The sequence below is a fragment of the Prionailurus viverrinus genome, chromosome E1 (assembly GCF_022837055.1).
Source record: "Prionailurus viverrinus isolate Anna chromosome E1, UM_Priviv_1.0, whole genome shotgun sequence".
Taxonomy (NCBI): domain Eukaryota; kingdom Metazoa; phylum Chordata; class Mammalia; order Carnivora; family Felidae; genus Prionailurus; species Prionailurus viverrinus.
In genome coordinates, this window is record NC_062574.1 from 45902252 (window position 1) to 45924517 (window position 22266).

Here is a 22266-nt window from a genome sequence, read left to right on the forward strand (position 1 = left end):
TCAGGTCCCTAAGCTCAGGGTTCCCGTCTTGTAACACACCCTTCTCGTGTGCACAGGTATGAGCTGGCCCTCTTTGCAGTGCCTTATGGTAACTGTAGCTTAGAGAGTTGTTGCAAAAACCAGAATGCACTGGCTCCCACTAGCCCTGTGATAAACTGTCTTTTGTCTCCGACCCATGAGACAGGCCAGGCTAACTTGTCACCTTGTGGTGGATTTAGCACCTTCATCAAAACCTGTTTCCCTTTGACATCCATACACTTAGGGGATAGATAAGCAGGAGGTGATATTAAAGCAAAACGAAACCCATACTCTGGATCAATGATTGCTTTTCCTCTAGACATGAAACAATTACACAAATTAGCTCCCCTTCCTTTCTCTGGAAGACAAATAAACAAATTCAATCTGCATCAAGAGTTAAGTGCAAAACTTGGGCACAATATTGTATTCTGCTGGCTCCAAATTCCATTCGATTTTAAGCTCTGCTAAGCTATATCCTCTTTTCTCTCCAGAACATTTCACTTGATCCTACCAAAACAGCCTCCAGGCTTTGATAAGCAAACGCGGGCCCTGCTGGTACCCCAAACCCACTCATCCAGCTCTTATCAGAAGCCCCTCTTACCTACTTATTTTCCAAACTGGAGACAAGTGATCCTTCCTCTGGTGTTGACACTAATGGTCTGCGTGCCCCTACTTTCTCTCTGAGGTTTGCTTCCTCTCATTACTAATTACCTTCTCTTCTAAAGAACGAGCATTTAATATGCAGTGATGATTTCCAGTAGCTGGTTCTGTATCGTCTTCAGCTGTTAACTATTATTATTAAAATTATATATATATATATATATATATATATATATATATAAACCCTAACTACTATGTATATGCCAGGAACTTTTAAAGTGCTTTATAAAGTATCTTAAATCTACTCAAAAAACACTAAACATGAAGTATTTTCACTTGGAGAAGCTGATGCGTCAAGGAGGTTAAATGCCTTGTACGCGGACCTAGTAAGTAGCAGAGTTGGAATCTGGAGCCATGTCTGTCCAGCCTCAAAGGGAATCTTTTCTTCTACACCCAACTTCTGTTTTTTTGTTTTTTGAACAGATTTATGGAGATATAATTCACACAGCATACAATTCAGCCATATACACTGGTTTTAGTATATTCTCAGGTGTGGGCAACCTTCACCGCAGTTAATTTCAGAACTCCTTCATCACCTTCAAAAGACACCCCGTGTACTTTAGTAATCCTCTAATCCCCTTCTCCACCCCACACCAGCCCTAACCAGCTGCCTTCTAGCAAAGCGTGTCTCTAAAGAAGCCAAGTCCTTTCTTCCATCTGTATGAAATACTGGAGTATGTTTATACGCATTTGTAAATTGGTTGCCTCTTTTGGTTATTGAGAAGTTGAGAGCTGTGCCCTCCACCCCCCAAAAAAACCTGTGCCTTCTCTCTGGCATTCCCTGGGGTTGGTTATTCTTTCCTCCTTCTGCCCAGAGACCGCTAAGAAGAACACTGAGAGAACCACCAGGAGCCCCAGGAGGCTTTGTTACTCCATTATTGCTGGTTCCAGGAAGTAGGTTTTGGGTCTGGGTTGACAGTAAAAGGGATGGGGACCCCCGAAAACGTCTTGCGGCCTGGGCTTGAGCCTCAGATTTCATGAGCAGAGAACAGCCCTCCTATCTCCTCTTAGGGGCAATTTATCTCCTTTGAGAAGATTAGTCCTTCCAGTGAGGGCTGGCTCCTTATGGAAGTTGACCTTGCCCAAGAAAGGCTTGGCAACATTGATCTAGGGTCAGCCCGACTTTGCAAGGAGTTTGGTATGCATACGTGTTGATTTGGGTTCCCCTGAAGAATTCAAGCGCTTGGAGTTTAGTTAGGAAGTACAAACACCACTGGGGGTGGGTGGGGAGGGCGTGGGGAAAGGGGTACAAGGAAGGGAAGGTGACCACCAATGCTGTGCTGTCAAACCAGCTACCCCATGGAAGGCTGGCTCTTACTCTCACCGGTAAACTCTAGGAGACACTGGAAAACACCCACGTCAGAGTTATCCCACCTAGGGGGACATGGTCACAGGGTGTTTAAACACCAACTCCCAGAAGTCCTTGGTTAAGGGCTGCTCGCAGAGGGTCTGAATTCCTCATCTCTTCTGGTGTGCTATGCTCATGTGGGCAACGAGCCTTCTGCAGTTCTGGAAAAAGCCCTCAGGCAAAGAAATGCAGATAATGGCAGTAGGAGGCTGAGCAGAGGACATGAAATGATTGAGTGTGAGGATATGGGTGGGCACCCACAGCATCTGCTACAGCCTGACCCTATTTTAAATACTCCTGCCCGTGCAGATACACACACACACACACACGCACACACACACACACACACACACACACAGTGAGCAGGATGGGAATACGGTCTCAATAGAGCATACTCCTCCATCCCTGGGCTCCATTCTTGCTGACAATAATCAGGGCTCCGCTTTTCAGAGTAATGAGGGACAGTAAGGAGTTTATTAAATGAATTCTACCAGGAGCCAACTGGTAACAGACCTACATCTTTTACCTCTAAAGCTGGAGAAATCCCACCAGGCTTTGCGAAGAGTTTGGAACCCCAGATCATGGGGGGGAGGGGGGTGGGGGTCACTCCAGGTCAGAAGAAGAAATAAGCTGCATCCCTTTGGGGGCTGCAGACTGAGGGGCCTCGGGTTCGCAAAGCTCATCAGAGAGTCTGGCTTTCAAACTGCAGTCGGACTGGCCCCTCGCTCCACCGCCTATCACAGCCCTCAAGGTTCAAAGGCTGGCAGGTAGCTTGGCTGAGCAGAAACGCCCATCACCTTCCTTAGTTGATCCTTTTGAAGCTGAGTGAGACTCTTCTCCAAAAAAAGGAAAGGAATTTGGAGTTCCGGGCAGCCCAAGGCCCTGTCTACCTGCTGCTAGTTGTCAGGATATTCATTCACTCAATTATTCATTTTCTCATTCTTTAGCTCATTTATTCATTATCTCCATGGATCAGGGATTGAGGGTACCATGGTATTGTGACACAGGGACGAATGTGCAAACCCTTCCCCTTCTTTCAGACACCCGAGGGTACATGTGAGCATAGTGCAGCCTGGAATGCCCAGCACACCTCCATGGCAGACCCCTTGCTCCCGTTCTGTGCATGGGGAGGGGAGGGGGATGCGTCCTCTGCGTCAGTAGGCTATGGGCTCCATTATGAGAAGACACACGGTCCTGTTCACCACCATATCCTCACAAGCCAGCGTTGTCCCTGGCGCATGGGAGGCATTCAATAAATATTTGCAAATGAATGGGTGGATGTGTGCCTTTGAGCAAAAGGCAGATACTTGTACATATTTGAATGTATTTCTGTGTCTACATGTTTTGGTGTCGATGTGCATGTTTCTGTGTCTATGCGTCATTGTTTTTATGCTTATATAACTGAGTGTGCACGTGTGCATGTATGTGATTCTTTAATAGACACAGTCTTCCCTTCACAACATTTCAAGAGAATGAACGTTTTTGCTTCCTGGTATCTGACTTCAAACCCAATCTGCATTTTCCACACATGTACAGCACCCCAGATTTTCAAATATTTATACTCCTATATTTAAAATCTGTGAGATTTCTCTCTCTCTTTTTCACCCATACGTGCTTGCATTCTGTCTTCCTCCCTCTTTCTCTCCCTCCCAGCCATCAGCCTGCCCTCTCCACCTTATTTCCTCTGTTTTCCCTATATATGTTGATGAAAACCCCCCAGACTGAGCCACACTATTCACTTCCAAGCTTGGCTCACTGAGGATCACACATGGGCCACCACCATAACCCTGAGACAAACCCTGAATGGTGAACCCGGCCAGGGAGGAGTACAGAGACTCCAGCTCCTGTCCAAATGTTGGTGGCTCCTGAAAAGGGTCTGCCCTCTGGGGGTGGGGGACAGTGGCTTTTTTAAGCTTCAGCAGAGCTTCTAAAAAGGGACTAATTGCCCAGGATTTTAGCAAGAAGCATTGGGTGAATACCAACATTGCCTGGGTTTCTGGAAGCTTAGATCTGATCTTTGGGAGCTTGTGATGTCTTATGGTACTGACCTGGAGGCAGAGGAACACCTCCCCAAATTTTTCCTGGCTGAGATAGTCCATGGCCCCTCTCTATCCTGCAGTGTATAGCCAAGTCTGACCAAGAAAGATCTACTGAGTACCAATCGTTAGACCTGACTGATGAGGATCTTGAAAAGCCCTCAACAAAGTGAGGGTTTTTTGACATGGTGTGAAATTCTGATGCTTGGGGATCATTCAACATACTGTTTGGGGTGCCTCAAGATGTGGCCTCTGTTCTCATTTACTATCAGTGGATCAATGACTAAGTAAATCTATTGTTGTCAATTCCACATCTGGATATTGTATGGATCTTGCCATTCCAGAGTCAGGTTTGCCAAAACAAAGCCACACACACATACACACACGTGTATATATATGAATGCACATGCGTGCGTGCATAAACACACACACACACACACACACACACACACACACACCACTCTGTAGAATGGAAAGGGGATGTGAGGAGGGAGCCACAATGGACAAGTTAACAGGAACAGCATATGAGGTCTTCTGTTTGTGCTCCAAATCCACCCCCTACCTTCTGCATCCTGTTCTGGCCCTGGTTGGTTGACCCCACACCCATGGGCTCCCAAGCTCTGTGGCTTCCAGCTGAGTTTAACCAAAGGAGCCCTGGCCACAGATCAAAGGGAGGGAGGAGAGTGAGATCAGGTCTTCATTCCTCTGGCCGCCACCCTGCAGGGTCACCTCAGGGTGGTTGGGTCCCATCGCAAAAGGACGTTGCTCCTCTTGGGACATCCTCTTTCACGAGATTTCCCTTCTGGTTTATGGACTATTCCTTCCTTAGTGCTCTCAACTTTGGGTGGAAGTGTCTCCACGGCTTCCAGCCCTGAGTTACTGGCTCCCATTCACTCTGTCTTTACCTTGGAAAATAGTCCCTTTGCAAGTAAACCCCAAATTATCTAATTTAAATGTGTTTCCAGTTGGAGCTGTAATGAAGACATAACAGGGCAGAGTAGGGAACTTTGTTACCTTAGATTGAATTTGGCAAGGGACTTTGTGCCAACCTGCTTATCTTCATTATTGCCAGTGTGTGAGTGAATATAAGAACTCTGCCTCTACCATTTAAAAAAGAGTCTATTTCCTGCTCTCCCTAAAACTGCAGATTTAATAGGTTGCTGGATACACTATAAATCTAGGTTTCTCAATCCAGTAATTGTCCCAGAGAGGTGGACGGGAAATCAACAGGTGTCTCTACTCTTCATCACTTTGACACCATTTTTTATCTTGAGGAGAGATCTGATAAGAAACACCTGAGATTGTTTGCAGCCTTATTGACCTGCCATGACTTCTGACTTCGTGGAAGGAGTTGGTTATTGGCCAACAGTCATGAGCTTAATGCAGGTGGCTTGGTAATACTCTATGTGTCAGACACCCAGCAGATCTGGTGATAGTTCTGAGTAATGTGAAACAAGATTGTGCTCTGGTCTCTTCCTTCTGGAAGGACACTTCATGATTTGAAACTCCTTCTGGATTAGCTGGAGGCATGCCCTTCTTGTTATCGAAAATTTTAAAAAAAAGGTCAGTAGCTTCCTTTTTCTTATGGTATCACCTTATTGTCACAGGTCAGAAGTGGGGGGCAACCAATTGTAGCTTCTGTTAATGAACTGCTCTCAGCCTCGCTGGCTTAGGAATAACTACTCCAAAACAAAGCAGCTTGTTTTGGACAGATGTGCCCACTACCTGCCCAACACATTGGGTTTATATCCCACCAGTTCCGTATTACAAGTTAATTCCTTTTGTTACGTAGGATGTGTGTTATAACTGCTTGTGGGATTTATAAGCAGCTCCACCCTTGAAATCAGATGCACCACGATCTCCATTGGAGATTTATCTAAGACCATAGTGAGCACCTGGTAACTCCTGCTTTGGAAAACAGGCATACCCATATCATCATGTTAAACCTTGGGATCTTGAATGTTCACCTGCCAGGGTGGAGTCAGATTATCGAGCCAGGACAGGATAAGTTATGCTGCTATAGCCAACAATCCTGGAAACCTCAGCCACTTCAAACCACCAGGGTTTATGTCTCCCTCAGTTTATACACACATGGAGCCAAGCTGGGCCACAGCCCCTCATAGTTACTGCCCCAATCCAGGACCCAGGCTGCCGGAACATCCACTGTGCAGAGGGAAAAGAGAACATGACAAGGCACATGCTCTAAAATGACAAACATCGTTACATTTCACTGCCCAACACAAGTCACGCGACAAGACCACATGGGTGGGATATACAATCCCACTGAGTTCCTGGAAGGAGCGAGAGTCTAAATAGTTATGAGTAGCCCCAGTGACTAGAGCACTGAGGGCTTCTTAGGAAAACTCCTGACCTTGCCTAGGGAGTACCTGCCTCTGTAGATATTTCTGTGGGATATTGTCCATTCAGGTGACATTTTTGACCGAAGGCTTTACTTTTCACGAAAGGAGACTGTAGTAGTTAGTGTCTGAGTGCTGCCATAGCAAAGTGCCATAAAATAGATGGCTTAAAACAACAGAAATGTATTATCTCACACTTCTGGAGGCCAGAAGTCCAAGATAAAAGTGACGGCAGGTAAATGCTCCCTCTGAAGCTCCTAGGGGTGAAACTTCCCCTGCCTCTTCCAGCTTCTGGTGGCCCCAGGTGCTCCTTGCCTGAGGCCACATCACTCCATTCTCTGCCCCCATCTTCACATGGCCTCCTCTCTATGAGTCTGTGTCCAAATGTCCTTCTTACAAGAATACTAGCCGTTGGATTACATCCCACACTAATCCAAGATGACCTGATTTTAAGTTAATTGTATCCACCAAGACCCTATTTCCAATAAGATCATATTCATAAGGTACCAGGGTTAGGACTTCAACATATTCATTTGACCAACACACTTCAACATCATAAATACCAGGCCTCACATATAGTTGATTGATTGTTTCGAAACATTAGTACAGGGTCTTGTTTTGTTTTATGGTTGATTGTAAAAAGCATCTGAATCACCCTTATTCAGCCACAGAGAAAATCCACACACCCGAGTCCTGCCCTATTAGAATACAGATGCCCAAACTGTCTGCTGATCAACTTTTAACAAAAGTTGGGCTGGGGAAAACAATATTCACGAAGACTCATTTTGAACAATGTACAGTTCATTGTGTCGATCACTGGCTTCAGCGTTTTGGGGGTTTTGTTTTTGTTTTGTGTTTTAGTTATTGTGTTAACCCTGAAAACCACTTTTCAAATGAATATTAAGGAACTCTCCAGCAACCTCGGATATAAGGCCAGTGAAAGCAGACCTGCCCTGTCGAGGTGGCTGTTGTCCCCATGATAAGGAATTTAAAACCCCTCTGTGATCATCTTCCTCTCCTGGGTCAAGTCATTTTATCTATCTGTCTGTCTACCTATCTATCTATTTATTTATCTATTGCATGCACCCACAAGTTGAGGAGGGGCAGAGAGAAGAGAGAGAGAGAGAGAGAGAGAGAGAGAGACCCAGGTGGCTCAGTCAGTTAAGTACCCAACTCTTGATCTCAGCTCAGGTCATGATCTCACACTTTGTGAGCCCCATGTCAGGTTCTGTGTTGAGCCTCCTTGGGATTCTCAAGTCCTTATATTTAAAGAATGTGATTCTAGGCATGATTCACCTGACATCCCTTCTCTGTGGTGCAATTAGGAGCGCTGGGACTTTCCTGCCTCTTTGCTCCTCCTCTCCCACAGCATGGATGTCAGGCTCATACTCTCCCTCTTGCTGTGTCCCCTCTGGTCCCTGGCGCTGCTGAGTGTGTGTAGACCCCACCTCTCCTCCCTCGACAGTAGGAAGAGCTGACGTTCCAGCCCCAGAGAAAAAAAAAGGCAGCGTCGGCTCCACCCTGATGGACCTGTGGTCTAATTAATTAGCTTAAGAAAAAGAGAGGTTCCTCCTGGGTCATCTGGTCTACTCCATTCCTCTGCACTGGGACTGAAGGACATTAACAAAGAACATCATCACTTTGCTTCCTCCTCCCCAGCCATTGTCTTTCTTCCTTGTGCGTCTCCTTCCTTGGGGAGTCCTGGACCAGGCAATGGGTCCAGGCACATACGGTTTGTCCTGGTCCCAAGTGCTGGATCTTCTAAGAGCCAGGGTGGGGATCCCAGAGGTCACTGAAAAGACCCCAGGGCTTCTCGCAGAATTCTGGGGCTTCAAGGAACAGTTTGAGAATCCCTGGTAGCAATCAGTGTTAATCAACGTTGGCTGTGAATCAGACACTGCTGGGGAGATTCTGAAGTTTACAGCTCCTGCAATCCCACCGCTACCTGCTGGCCAGAATCCTCAGGGGAGAGGCCCCTCAGCTGCATTACAGGGGATTCTGCTGTCAGTGGATGGAGAACTCTCTAGCCCTGGATGAGATCAGATTATTTCCAGGTGTTGGCTTGTCTGGCCTCTGAACGGCCCCTTGCCCTACATTCGGAGACCATTTAAAAACCACCCACACAGGGGCGCCTGGATGACTCAGTCGGTTGATAGGCTCAGGTCACGATCTTGCGGTTTGTGGGTTCGAGCCCCGTGTTGGGCTCCGTGCTGACAGCTCAGAGCCTGGAGCCTGCTTCGGGTTCTGTGTCTCCCCCCCACCCCCCGCTCCTCCCCTGCTCACGTCTCTCTCTCTCAAAACTAACTAAACATTAAAAAAAAAATCCACACAACCTCTGCTACTGAGTTTGTTCTAGAAATGATAGAGCTGGCCGTGCCTCTTACTCAACATCCACCATATGAAGATCCGTCCCATAAAAGCTTGATTTTCTTGAAAATGGTGATATGAAGGACAACGAGCATCTTGCAACTGATCTGTCTTTTTGCATCAACTACTCAGATGTGCAGAATTAAATCTGTGGTTCCGTTTTCGTGACGTAGGGTCTCTCTGCCCCCGACCTTAGGTTTCTCTGTTTTCCTCGGTCTCAATGTTTTATTTTTCTACTTCATGGAGTTACGTGTAAGTGCCAGGAACCCTTTGGAAGAGGAAGTGAGTATGAATACCTAAGTCAACGAGTAGAGGTGGTGGATGTGACGGGGATGATAAAACAGGTGCCTGTGGCTGAAGGACAACATGTGCGGGGTAGAGGGGGCGCCTGCAGCTTGGGACTTCTCTTACATCCGCCTCCTCGGGGAAGCCTTTCCCGATCGCACCGACCAGACTTACAGTCTCATGACGCGTGATGCTAACTCTTGTTCTTTCTTGAAATGACTGGTTTAACACCAGCCCTCCTCACCAGACTGTGATTTCTACGTGGGCGGGAAAGCACGCGTAGCCTTCTCATGCCCAGTACGGGGCCTGCTGCTGAGTGACCATCCGATAAACATTTACGGGAAAGGACAACAGAGCTGCAAAGCTCTTCTGCTCAGGGAAATGCACGAGAAAGGCAAACACTGTATGATAAGAGGGTGACTCAGGGCCAGGAAAGGGAAAGGCAGGAAGGAGGGAAGGACAGAACAGGCCGATAAGACAAAACGTGCTCATTCAGCCTCAGAAGGAGGGAGCCGAAAGGCACGGACACTATCTGAGCGGCTGCTGTTGTCCAAGATCTCAGCTAGAGACTTTACAAACAGGATTTCCCGTTATCTTCATAGCATTCTTACGAGGCTGGCCGGCGATGCCCACTTTCCAAGAAGCCTGGAGGCTGGAGGAATCCACAAGGCCTGAAATCCACAAAAGCTGCAAGCAGCTGAGTCTGACCCGAGTCCTGGGATCTGTGGCTTGGCAGCTGAGGGGCTGTCCTCTGCAGCACAATGGCAAACCCCCGGATCCCCCAGTGGCCCTGCCTACCACAGGGCGACTCCTGACTCCAGTCCGTGGTCCCTGTGCACCTGCCCCTGCTCGCAGAGGCTCTCCTCCCACGCGGGAGGCTTGGCAGGCAGCTGTGCAGAGGTGAATGAGCAGCAGATCAAATGATGTTCTAACCTTGGCACCCAGACTGAGTGAGGAGGAGCCCTTGGGTCATAACTGGGAGCCAATGAGGCAAGGACACTTCACGCCTCCCCTTGTCAGTGAACGGGGTGGTGTGGGGGCCCTGGGGATGGCTATGGGGGCGCTCGTCCCAATCCCCCACCTCCTCCCAGAAATGGCCACAGAGGAGCCAGCCAGGCGGAGCTGGAGGGCTCCAGGCTGGGACTGGCCAGGGGCCCAGAGAGGCGGGCACCAGCTGGGGCCCTGATGCGGGAAGGCAGCTGGCGCTATACACACCGGGCCTGGGGGTGGCCCTCTTCCCTCCCAGCTGCAGCGGCTGCTCAGCCAGAAGTTGTCCCTGGTGGATTCTTGCCACTCATACTCCGGTCTCCGTGGGTGGGAGGGAACCTCATCCAGACACTCCAACCCGAGACGAAGGGTAGTGCCAATGTGTGCCCACAGGCAGAAGGACCTTATTTGCCCACCACGTGTCCTTTGACGCGGGGACTCACGACACTGGTCAAGATACATGTGACCCAAAGGCTCAGCCATTGTCCAGAACTGTATTCCCTACGTGAAAACAAAAATGGTAGTGGGAGAGCGGGAGGCTTGGAGAAGTTGCCCAGAATGTAAAGACTTCCAAAGCCCAGAAAGCACCATGTATTTTGAATAACTATCTTAAGTCCGTCGAGGCAGATTCCCCTTCCAGGCTTCGAACCAGCACCTTTGCAGCCAACGTTGTTGACTCAGGAGGGGCCGAGGGTTTGTCAGGGGAAATACAGAGCCGTGTGTGCCTGTGGCCAGAGCTTGCCAACCCTGCTTTCCAGGACTGTCTGAGCCCAGACAGAGGACTCGGGACCTGTTGCACGGAGACTTGTCTTAGCTGGTGTCTCTGCATTTGCACTATCTGGGTATCTTAGCTCCACCTATTTGGTTGAATTCCTGGATTACAGCCCTCTCAGCACCTGTCAACAACTCAGCCTTGTTTCTACCCCAAAGCAAGCAGAGCAGCAAATGGATACTTTAGTTTTTTTGTCTGATATAGACAGATTTCAATCTGTATCAAGGAAGCATTTCTCGACAAGGAGGTCCTGAAATGAACAGATAAGAATACCATCACACCTGGGCTCCAGAGATGTTTAAACTCTGAAGGATTTGTCATCATGGCGGGAAAAGAATGGACCCAGATAGATACCCATGCTTCTTCTGGGCCCTTAGGTTCTCTAGAGTCTTAGCTAAAAACAAAATGTGGGGGAATATCTTCTTCCAGAGCAATTTTCTTCTTGCCTGATGGGATCAGGGAGGAGACATCTGGCTTGACCAAAAATACTACCCCTTCTATGGGGCCCCTGGGTGGCTCAGTTGGTTGAGCATCCGACCCTTGATTTTGGTTCAGGTCATGATCCTAAGGTCATGGGGTTGAGCCCCACAAAAGGCTATGCACTGAGCGTGGAGACTGCCTAAGATTCTCTCTCTCTCTCTCTCTCTCTCTCTCTCTCTCTGCCTCTCTCCCCTGAATCAGTGCATACTCTCTCTCTCTAGGAAAGAAAGAAAGGAAAGAAAGAAAGAAAGAAAGAAAGAAAGAAAGAAGAAAGAAAGAAGAAAGAAAGAAAGAAAGAAAGAGAAAGGAGGAAGGAAGGAGGGGGAAGGGGAAGAGAAGAGAAGAGAAAAGAAAGAAAAAAGGAAAAGAAAAGAAAGAAAAAAAGGAAAAGGAAAAGAAAAGAAAGAAAAAAGGAAAATAAAACACCTTTCAAGGATATTGTCAACAGGCAATATTCAGGGAGAGGAAGAGAGAGGGTGGGGCAGCAGGGGTGTGTTAACATAGAGCCAGAGATCCACGTGTCCTTATTAGATCAAGAAAACTCAGCTACAATCACCAATCCACTGACTCCCCTATAAATTAACTATGTCACAACCTATTCAACACCACTGCCTATCCCTTGAGACTAATCAAAATCAGAAGAACGCTTGGAAGTCGTCCTGAGCTGTGACCACTCTCTTGGACTCTGTACTCCCTGTTCCAAGTGGACTTGATGAGCATCTAGGGGGTGCAGCCGTCTCCGGACGCCTGGCTGATCTTTAGGACGCCAGATCTTGAAGGCCATCTGGCCCAACCATCCAGCTCAGGGTGGTTGCACATCCATCCACAACATCCCACCGTGTGCCTACATATTTCCGGGGAGAGCCAGGGAGATGCTATGAAGATGGTCTGGTTCCTGCCCCCTCAGGAGTCCGCAGCCCGGGAAGGGGGCAGACTGTACCCAGAACCAACTCAAGAACGAAGACTCAAAAGGCTACAGACTGTAGGATTCCTACCATATGACTTCTGGAAAAGGCAAAACTATGGAGGAAGTACGAGGGGAACCCATGGTCCCCAGGGGTTCAGGAGCAGGTACAGCACAGGGGACTCTTTAGGGCAGCACAGCTATTCTATATGACGCTGTTAATGGTAGATGCATGACATTAGGCATGTGTCCAAAACCATAGCATGCACAGCTCCAAGAAAGAGCCTCAATGAAAACTACGGACTTTAAGAGATAGTTATGTCCTTTGGCTCATCAACTGCAGCTAACGTGTTGCACTAAGGCCAGGTGCTCATCATAGGGGAGAGAGGGGTGGGGTGAGGCGGAGTAGGGAAAAATCTCTGTGCTTTTCCCTCAATTTTTCTGTAACTCTGAAACTGCTCAACTCATAAAATCTATTCATTTGGGGGGGGGGGGAGGAAGTGCAAGGGGGAAGTACAAGTTAAAGAACTAATGAGAGGTGTGGAATATTTCTGCAAACTTCCCTGCAAGGGGGTGAGGCGTTAGAAGGGAGAGGGGGAGGACGGAAAGGAGGAGGAAGGTGCGAGACCAGCGCCAGGGGAGAGTAAACGCAGTTTACCAGAATTTCCCAGACGCTGCCCCCAACCCGGAGACAACCTGGGACACAAATCTGCCTCTTTTTTGCACCCGGCAAGGATCTCCTCAGCCCGAGACCCTGGGATTCAACAGAGGGAGAAGAACAGGGAGGGAGTGTGGGGAAACAGCCAGGGGAGTGGTGCTCTGTACAGGAGGCGCAAACCGCAAGTGCAATTAGTCAAAAAGGAACTTGAAATTAAAAAATGATTCCAAGCCGAGGAGGGGAGTACATAAGTTACTGCAGCCCCAAGACGTTTATGAATAATACAAATGCCGTGAGTTGGTGGAGCCAGAACGCAGTTAATTAATATGTGCAGGAGCAGAGACGCACTTGAAAAACAATAGTGCTCTTTCCCCCTCGCTAGAAGTAAAAATATTTCCAGAAAGACTGACACGTTTATTATTTTCTCACATAATTACCTTATTGTGGAGCATTTGTAATGGAACACATTAGAGACGCTAAGCACCTGCCTGGCTTCCCTTAATGCGCTTTGGTTCCGTGGGGCTGGGGAAGGAAGGTAGGGGGCGGACTGGCAGGGGAGGGGGGGGCGGGCGCAGGGGGCGCCCCGGGAGAGCTCTGCAGCTCTACGTACCTGATGTGCTCTCTCTCCTGCCTCCCCAGGCCGAGCCAACCTCCTCCATCCTCCTGCTTCTGTCGCCCGCCGGCCTGAGGTACCCCTTCTGGTAGGTACGTCTGTGAGCTGGTGACAGTTCAAGGGTACGGACTGCACACACAGGGCTCCTGGTGGCCCGGCGAGGCGGGGAGGAGGGGGCCACCGCAGAAGCTGGAGCAGGAGAGGCCAACCCGCGCGGAGAAGAAGGATGGCTGAGTGGGGGACAGGTGCCGGCCCTACAGCAATGACCCCAAGCCCGAGAATAGCCAGGCGGGGAGAAATTTCAGCCTTGCCAGGGCTCTCGGGACTTTTGTGGGGAAGTTGGATGAAAACACTGGCCCCGGGAGTCTGGGACCCAGGGCCCTTTTGGACCAAAGACCGGAAGGCACTTTGCCTCTGTGGATCTCAATATTCTGGCCTGTAAAATGGTGCCGGGGCTGGGCAGCTGGGAGAGCTGGTCGCCGATGTCCCGGCGGCCCCACATCCCCCCCACCAGTTGCTTTAGACCAGAGGCGTGCCTTGTCATCGCAGCCAGGTCTTTCCCTCCGTGAACAAGAATGCCCGCCCCAACAGGTGGATCCCCAAAGGACTCCGGCCCAGGAGAGGAATGCCTGTCTTCTCTCCTCCCCCCGGCTCCCCGCCCCTCCCACCATCACACACACAGTGGAATCCAGAAGCCTCCGTGTGGCCATGTGCACGGAGGGGCATCCCTGACCCTGCCTCCTGCACACTCTCCATCCCAGGCTTCTGGCGGCCCCCCCAGCCGCCCCACCTCTCCTGCTGCTTCTCCTGGCCTCTTCCTCCTGCTCCTCTTCCTCTCTCCACCCCCAGGCACTGGCTCTCTCCAGGATTTTGCCTGTGACCCTCCTCTCTTCCCATCTCGTGGCTCTGCTGTGGCCGGATGGTACAGACAAATCTTCTGTCTGTATTTAAAGTCCAATCCTTCTTTCTGAACCCCGGAATTTGTAAATCCAGATGCCTGTGGGGTATCTTTATCTACTTAAAAATCACAGTGTCTCAAATGCAACCCTTTATCTTCCTCCCTCAACCGCCTTCCCCTATTCTGTGTTCCAGGGACTGGCATCGCCCTGCTCCCGCAACTCAGAAACCCAAGGGGCTTTCCAGAATCCCTCTTCTCCTTTATCTCTCATGTTCGCCTGGCCATAAAACCGATCCTATACTTTAAATATCCCCAGGGCTCTCTTTCCTCTCCTCACTGCCTCTGCCTTCCTTTCTTGAATGGATCTCCTACCAGCTCACTCTCCCTACGGGGCTGTCCCAGAGGTGGCACGTGGGTGGGTGGCAACAGATATTTGCCAAACGAATAAGCCTCATCTGCCTCCGATGATTACGTCTTTCTCCTCCTTGAAACCCCAATAACTCCCTGTGACGTCCGGGAAAAAGTCCCACCGCTGTATGGTCCCGTCTTGCATGCCTCTCCCTCCCGCCAGCCCCCTCCCCAGCAGGCACCAGCTCCTGTGGGTCTCCAGTCGTGACCATTCAGCTCCGGCTTCTGTGCCTTGCAAGGCTCTTTCTTTTGCCTGGGACATCATTCATCCACCATCTGGTTAGCGTCCGTCGTACCTTAAGAAGCACTATTCCTGTTATTTTTGTTATGTAATGAATCACCCCCAGCTCAGTCACTGAAAACAACAGCAAACATTTTATCACTACATCTCACCGTTCTGAGCTTGACCGGACTCAGATGGCTGGTTCTCAGTCCTGGTCTCTCACGCGGCTGCAGGCAGGTGATGGCTGGGGCTGGGGTCACCTTGGGAGCTGTCTCACACGTCTGAGGGTTGGTGCTGGGACCTTAGCGAGGGACTGTCGGCCTCTGCATGTGGCCTGGGCTTCCTCCCAACATGGCAGCCATGCCAGGGAGCAAGCATCCCAAGGGAGAAGGCAGCAGAAGCTTCGCTGGTCTTTCATAACCTCGCCTTGGAAGTCACACAGCATCGCTTCTGCTACCTTCTCCTTGAGGCTGTCACAAGGGCCTGCCCAGTCTCAAGAGAAGGGGACACAGACTCTTCCTCTTTTTTTTTTTTAACTTTTTTTTAACGCTTATTTATTTTTGAGAGCGACAGAATGCAAGCAGGGGAGGGGCAGAGAGAGGGGGAGACAGAATCTGAAACAGGCTCCAGGCTCTGAGCTGTCAGCACAGAGCCTGACGTGGGGCTTGAACCCATGAACCAGGAGATCATGACCCGAGCCAAAGTCAGATGCTTTGTTTATATTTTACTTATCTTTGTGTTTGGCACATAGTTAGTGTTCGTGAAATGTAAATTAACCCCTGGGTAAGCGGGAGACTGAGCACGATCCTGTCACGCCGTGGAAGGGATGTTCTTCCCGGGTAGGTGGGGTGCCTTCTGCGATGGCCACTGCCGGGGACAGTGGTCATTTCTCCAGCCGAGGCTGTTTCCCGCCCCGGCACATACATGCCCCTGTGACCACCATTCAGAGACAGCCTCGCCCTCTCCCCGACTGACTTCCATGACTTGCCCCAGCCCGTGCGCACAGGTTCAGACACCGGATCCAGAATCTTCCATTCGGGCCCGATACCACCTCCACCTTTTTGTTTCTCTTTTAAAATCTCCAGCAGTGGAATGACACATGGCCGTGGGACAAGTTCATCCCTGAGAAGCTCCCAGGGCTGGTGGGAGGCTGATCATCCTCCCGCCCCCCCAACCCTACCCTCATCGGCCTCCCAGACTCCCGGAGGACACAAATATCCCTCTGCAGTTCCCGGGGCCATTCCCCAGCTGCCTGGCCCGATCGCTGGGCTTTTGGAGCAATTGTTTGCCGAGCCATTCAGCGGGGCAGCTCCCTCGTGGGCACCCAGCCCCACCGCCTGACAGGCTGTGTGCAGGGGGACAGGCCTGAATGGCTGTAATATGAACCATGAAAGTGGATATTAAAGGCTTTATTACAGGGTGAGGACTGCTAATTGCAATGTTCCTTTCAGGAAGCTGGAGCTGATGAGTTTAAGCAGCGGCACCCAATTATTATAACTCTGTCAGCGCACGCAGGGGAGAGGCGGGAGAGGGGGAGGAGGCAGGCTGAAACACAATTACCTGAACTTTATCCAAGGCACACGCCGCTGGCCTGGAATTTTAAAGGCAGATTGGTTCTGCTCAGAGCTTCATCCCTGTCACAGCCATGCTGTTGTTGATGACTGATCCCCCGGTCCTGCCCTCCCTCTTCCCAGGCGTCTTGTGGATGAGGTGGTCGTGTCTGAGAACATCTCTCTGACACCCAAGTGCTCCCTGGTCCCCCGCTGGCAACACAGCTCCTGCGTTGAGTGGGGTGCTGGTCCGGGGCAACTCGGGATCAAGCTACCCAGCCTTTCAGGTTGCAAATGAGGAAAACAGTCTTCCAGCACCTGGGGGACCTCCCCAGGCTACCCAGCTGGTAAGTGGCGGAGCCGGGCAAGATACTCATGTTCAGAATCCGGCTTAGACTTCCGGCTACACACTCTAAGAGATTCACCCGCTACATGTGGATTTAAGTCTCCTTAAAACTCGTAGGCAGGAATCAGGGGCACTGCCCACCAGGCACGTGGGAACGCAGCTGTGTGATGAGCTTGTGAAGGAAGAAAACACGGTCCTCGCTGGGGAGAGAACCTGTAAACAGCACCATCGACACGTCAGCACCATGCTCCAAGGCTGTTTGGTGTTTTGCAGTCCGCAGAATGCTTTCAGACGCCCATGCATTCAAATGTTGAGCACCTACTGGGTGCGGGGAACCGGACACAGGGATGGCAGAGGGCATCTGTGTGCAAGGAGCTCCCAGCTCAGCACAGGAAGATGCACAAGCCAACTGACAATTAGGATAGTGTGTGGAAAGCGCTGGAGAGAGGTGTGCACACGTACATCACCTCCTTTAATTTAATCACATAAATTTAAGTGATTGCACATAAAAAGCTAATTCTACAAGGTGCGATCTGCCCAGTGCCAACTGAGCGGTGCAGATGGCAAAGGCTAGAAGCATTCTGAGGTGGGCAAGCTCACCGCGTCACAGTGGTCAATGGTGGGTTCACTACAGAGGCGGCCTCTGATGGATGGGTAGGGATTCAAAAGGCAGCGGAGGGGATGGGAGCTGAGAAGTGAGAGAGAAAAGGTGGCTTTCTTTTCTGCATTGAACTGGAAAGTCTATACTTGGAATACTGACTCCTCTCCAACCCCATCCAAGAGCATCCAGGTTGCCTGTGCCATGGGGAACGCAGACCAGCAGAATGAATGTGCTGGCCCATATCTAGGGGGTTCAAGATACCCCCGAACAACAATGAAGGCTTGAGGTCTGGAAGCCTCTTTCTTCTCCCCACACAGGACATCATAACTGTTGTACCTGGATGAAGAATGGGAGGGGGCAAAGTCATGGAGACCCCACCCCCCTTGCGTTGGATTTGCACATACCCAGAGTTAACTCACCTGACTAACGTTCCGCAGCCAGGGTGCCCAGCCCAAAGGGACCTGAATAACCAGGAGATATGTCCCATTTACCCAGGTGCAGGAGGTCAAGGAGGAGCAAATATGAGAAGGGGGGGGAGTCAGGGGTTCTTCTTTGGACATGCTGACTTTGAGATGCCTGCTGGAGGCAGATTTGGGTAGACAGTGCTGGGAGTTTGGGAACAACGTACAGGTTGGCAAGAGAATAACGTGGGTGTCCTTGGAATATGGATGGTATGTAAGACCGTGAGATCCGAGGAGACACCTGAGGAGGGAATGAGAGGGGCAAGAGAGAGAGGGTGGAGTAGAGGCAGGCACGGAGTTGCACTCTGGTGGGGCATACGTGCCAGCCACGGAGGAAGGTGGGAGGAAAGACAGAGGATTATGGAGCCCTGGAAGTGAAGACAGAGATGTCCAAGAAAGTAGTAGTGCACAGGGTGGAATGTCACAGAAGCCCAGCAGTGAGGACTGAAAACTGGTCACCCAGTTTGTCAAGACGGAGGGTGCTGGAGCCCTGCCTGATGGCAGTTTTAGAAATCAGGTAGGTAAAGTTGCAAAGTGAATGGTGGCAGCTCCATAGCAAATAAGCGAACCTGGACCCCTACCTCACACCGTACACCACTTAATTGGCACCAAGATGAGATCACACCTTGTAGTATTAACTTTTTATGTGCAATCACTTACCTGTGTGTGATTAAAGAAGATGATAATATGCGCACATACACCACTCTCTAGCACTCTCCACACCACAGAATAATTGTTGGTTGGCTTATGTGTCCCCCACATTAAATCATGAATTCCTTGAATACAAAGACAGAATCTTGTCATCTTTTTATCTCCGTTGTAACTCAAAATGGGTCACAGACCTGAATGCAAAATGTAAAACTATGAAACTTCCAGAATAAAACATAGACAGAACTTTGGTAGTCTTAGGGTACGAAAAGATTAGGACACAAAAGGCATAAAAAGTTTTGATACATTACACTTCACAAAAGTTTTAAAATTCTGTTTGAAGACAACACTAAGAAAATGAAAAGGTAAGCAATAGACTGGGAGAAAATAATTACAACACATATATCTGGCGAAAGACTTGTAGTCAGAATAGAGAAAGAACTCTTATGACTCAATAATAAGACAATTCAAAAGAAAAAAGGGGAAAGATTTAAACAGACCTTCCCCTCCCCCAAAAGCATCACATGAAAAGATGCTGAATATTATTGGTCATCAGGGAAATGGACACCAGAACCACAATGAGGGACACCCGGGTGGCTCAGTTGGTTGAAATTTCAACTCTTGATTTTGGCTCAGGTCACGATCCCAGGGTCATGTTATCGAGCCCCGCGTCAGGCTCTGCACGGAGCATGGAGCCTGCTTCAGATTCTCTCTCTCTCTCCTTTTGCCCCTCTGCCCCACTCATGCTCTCTCTCTCTCTCTCAAATACAAAATAAAATAAAATAAAAAACAAACCACAATGAGACACCACCATCCATACATACCTATTAGCACAACTAAAGTTAAAAAGACTGACCTTGCAAACTGTTGGTGAGGATGTGGAGCAACTGGAACTCTCCTGCGTTGCTGGCGGGACAGTAAAATGGTCCAACAATTTTGGGAGACAATCTGGCAGTTTCTTTTAAAGCTAAACATACATTTCACACAGGACCCAGCAATTCTACTTCTACACATCTGTTTACCCCCAGAGAAGAGAAAATGTACATCCATACAAAGACCTGTGTGCTAATGTTCATAAAAGTTTTATCCACCAATAGAATGAGTAAATACATTGGGGCATATTTATGTAATGGAACTCTGCTCAGCAACAAAATATTTGGTACGTGCAATAAATACACGAACCACGAGGCACTATGCTGAGGGAGAGACACCAAACAGTACGTGCCGTATGACTCCATTTATATGAAATCCCAGAAAAGGCAGAACTACCCACTGTGACAGAAAGCAGGTGAGAGGTTGCCTGGGTCTGGGGGTGAGGGTGGGGTTGACTGTGACTAGGCATGAAGACACTCCGTGCGCTTCTGTGTCTTTATGGTGGTACGTATTGGGCAAAACTGATCATTTTGTTTTCTGTAAATTGTATCTCGATACAGTTAATCTTTAAAAAGTGAACAGGGCGGCCCCATCGTATGATACCATGTGCTTTCCAAACTTGTGCAAATAAACACATTTCCACGTAGGTGTATAAAGGCATAGAAACATCCAGAAGGATACAACCAAAATGGCCGTATTGTTGACCTCTGGATAGAGGTAGGGACTGCGGTTAAGGTAAGTGGTCTTTCAGGTAAGGTAAACGTTAGCCTTCACCTCAGTGCTTTAATTTTTCACAACAGGAGTGTGCTCATGCATTATTGTGCTTAGATTTCCAGAAAGGGTGAATGGGAGAGGTGAATCAGGCTTGCTTCACTATCAGTATCAATTGAATGTCTTTTCACCTGTTTGGACCAGCCAGCCCCTTCAATTATTTATTGAGCATCTATGTTTCCAGCAATATAAAATGAGACACGATTCTTTCTTTCTGGGCTCCGACTTTTCCTTCAGTTCACCCCTAAGAAGCCAGAGAGTCCAAGATTCAACACCCATTCCTCACTAGCTGGGGGACCAATTTGCTCAAATGTTTAAGCCTCGCATCTTCTGGATCATAATGGCACCTGCCACATGGAGCTCCTGAGGGGGTCAGTGAAGAAATGAAGGCTTGGCAGGAGCTTGGCATCGTGCTTAATAAATAAGAGCTGAGATTACTATTTTATTATTATTATTATTATCGTATTTTGTTGATGCTAAGACACAGCCTCTTCGTATTTTAATATTCCTGGAATTGGACACATTTTACAACTGACATAACAAGTTATTTGCCAGTTTTTTTTTTTTCCTTTCTTGGTCCATAAAATAATGACGCACCTTACAATCGGAGGTGTCTCAGACTGTATGAAATATGGTGGTGGAGTTTTGCTCGTAGCTCTCCTGCGAGGCCCTGTCGATATTTAACCAACATTAAAAACAGGGAGAAAAGTTAATCCTCTCACCAGCCTAGGGAGAAAGAGAAAAGGCAGGAATGATTTAATTAAAACATCGCTGCTGCTGCTGCTGCTACTACTCCAACAATAGAATGTTCCATCTGGTGCAATCGTCACTGTGGGGAAGGCCTGGCCGCCCAGAAGCTTCTTAGGTAGCATCTTCTATATACTTTCTACGTGCTACCTCTGTAGGCCCTCTGTAGGCCCTGTATGGCCAACACGGGTCCCTTGTTCTTGTCCAAATTACTTCCATTAGCCTCTTAAACTTCCCCACCTCAGACTTTCCTCTGCAACAGCAAATCACAACGTCCCTGGGGTGGTCCTTGACCAGTGCCTCTGTTCGCCCCAGGCCATGGCCAGTCTGAAAACTCTGATGCTGATATCATAGTATTCACCCACTAGGAACCTTTTTGGTGCTCAAAATGGATGGGTTCTCAGCCACAAGCCACAGAAGACAACCCCAATTTCTGCAGAAAGAGATTGCTTTGGAAAGAAAGCAGGAGGCTCGGGGTGCCTGGGTGGCTCAGTCAGTTAAGTGTCCAACTCTTGATTTCGGACTCTTGATCATGATCTCACAGTTCGTGGGTTCAAGCCCCGCATCGGGCTCTGTGCTGACAGCTCAGAGCCTGGAGCCCGCTTCGATTCTGTCTCTCTCTCTCTCTCTCTCTCTCTTTCTCTGCCCCTCCCCCACTTGCACTCTCTCTCTCTCTAAAATAAATAAACATTAAAAAAATTAAAGAAAAAAAGAAAGAAAGCGGGAGGCTCATAGAAGTGATGAGAAAGGTGGAGACACGGGCTGGAAACACAAACAGGAGTGAAAGGAGTGATGGCCAGGGCACTGCGGCCAAAGAGCCACCACTTACCGCCCCAGCCCCACGAGTCTTTAAGCCTTTGTGCTGCGAGGATTTTGCTCACCTCCCCCACCACCCTGGATGTCTCCCTCAATACTCAAGTTCTGGCTGGGAGCCTTGACGTGCTAGACCCCAGGTGTGTGTGCTGGCCCCACTCCCAGGGCGGAGAACGGAAATGTTGGTCACCTGCCACCCACCAGGACTCACAATGGGGTGTTCTTGTCACTTAGGGAGCACAGATGCTCTGCGCAGCTGAGCACAACGTTTGTTGTTAGGAAGGTTCGTGGTTTAAGCCCTAGGGATAGATTCGGAAGCTCAAGGCCCGGAAATGTTTTCTGTCCGGCGTTTTGTCTGCAGTACAGGCAGGCCACCCCTCAAGAAAGCGGGTTTCCCCCTCCATCCCAAATCACTTAGGCTCAGTGGGCCAAGGAGCCGGGC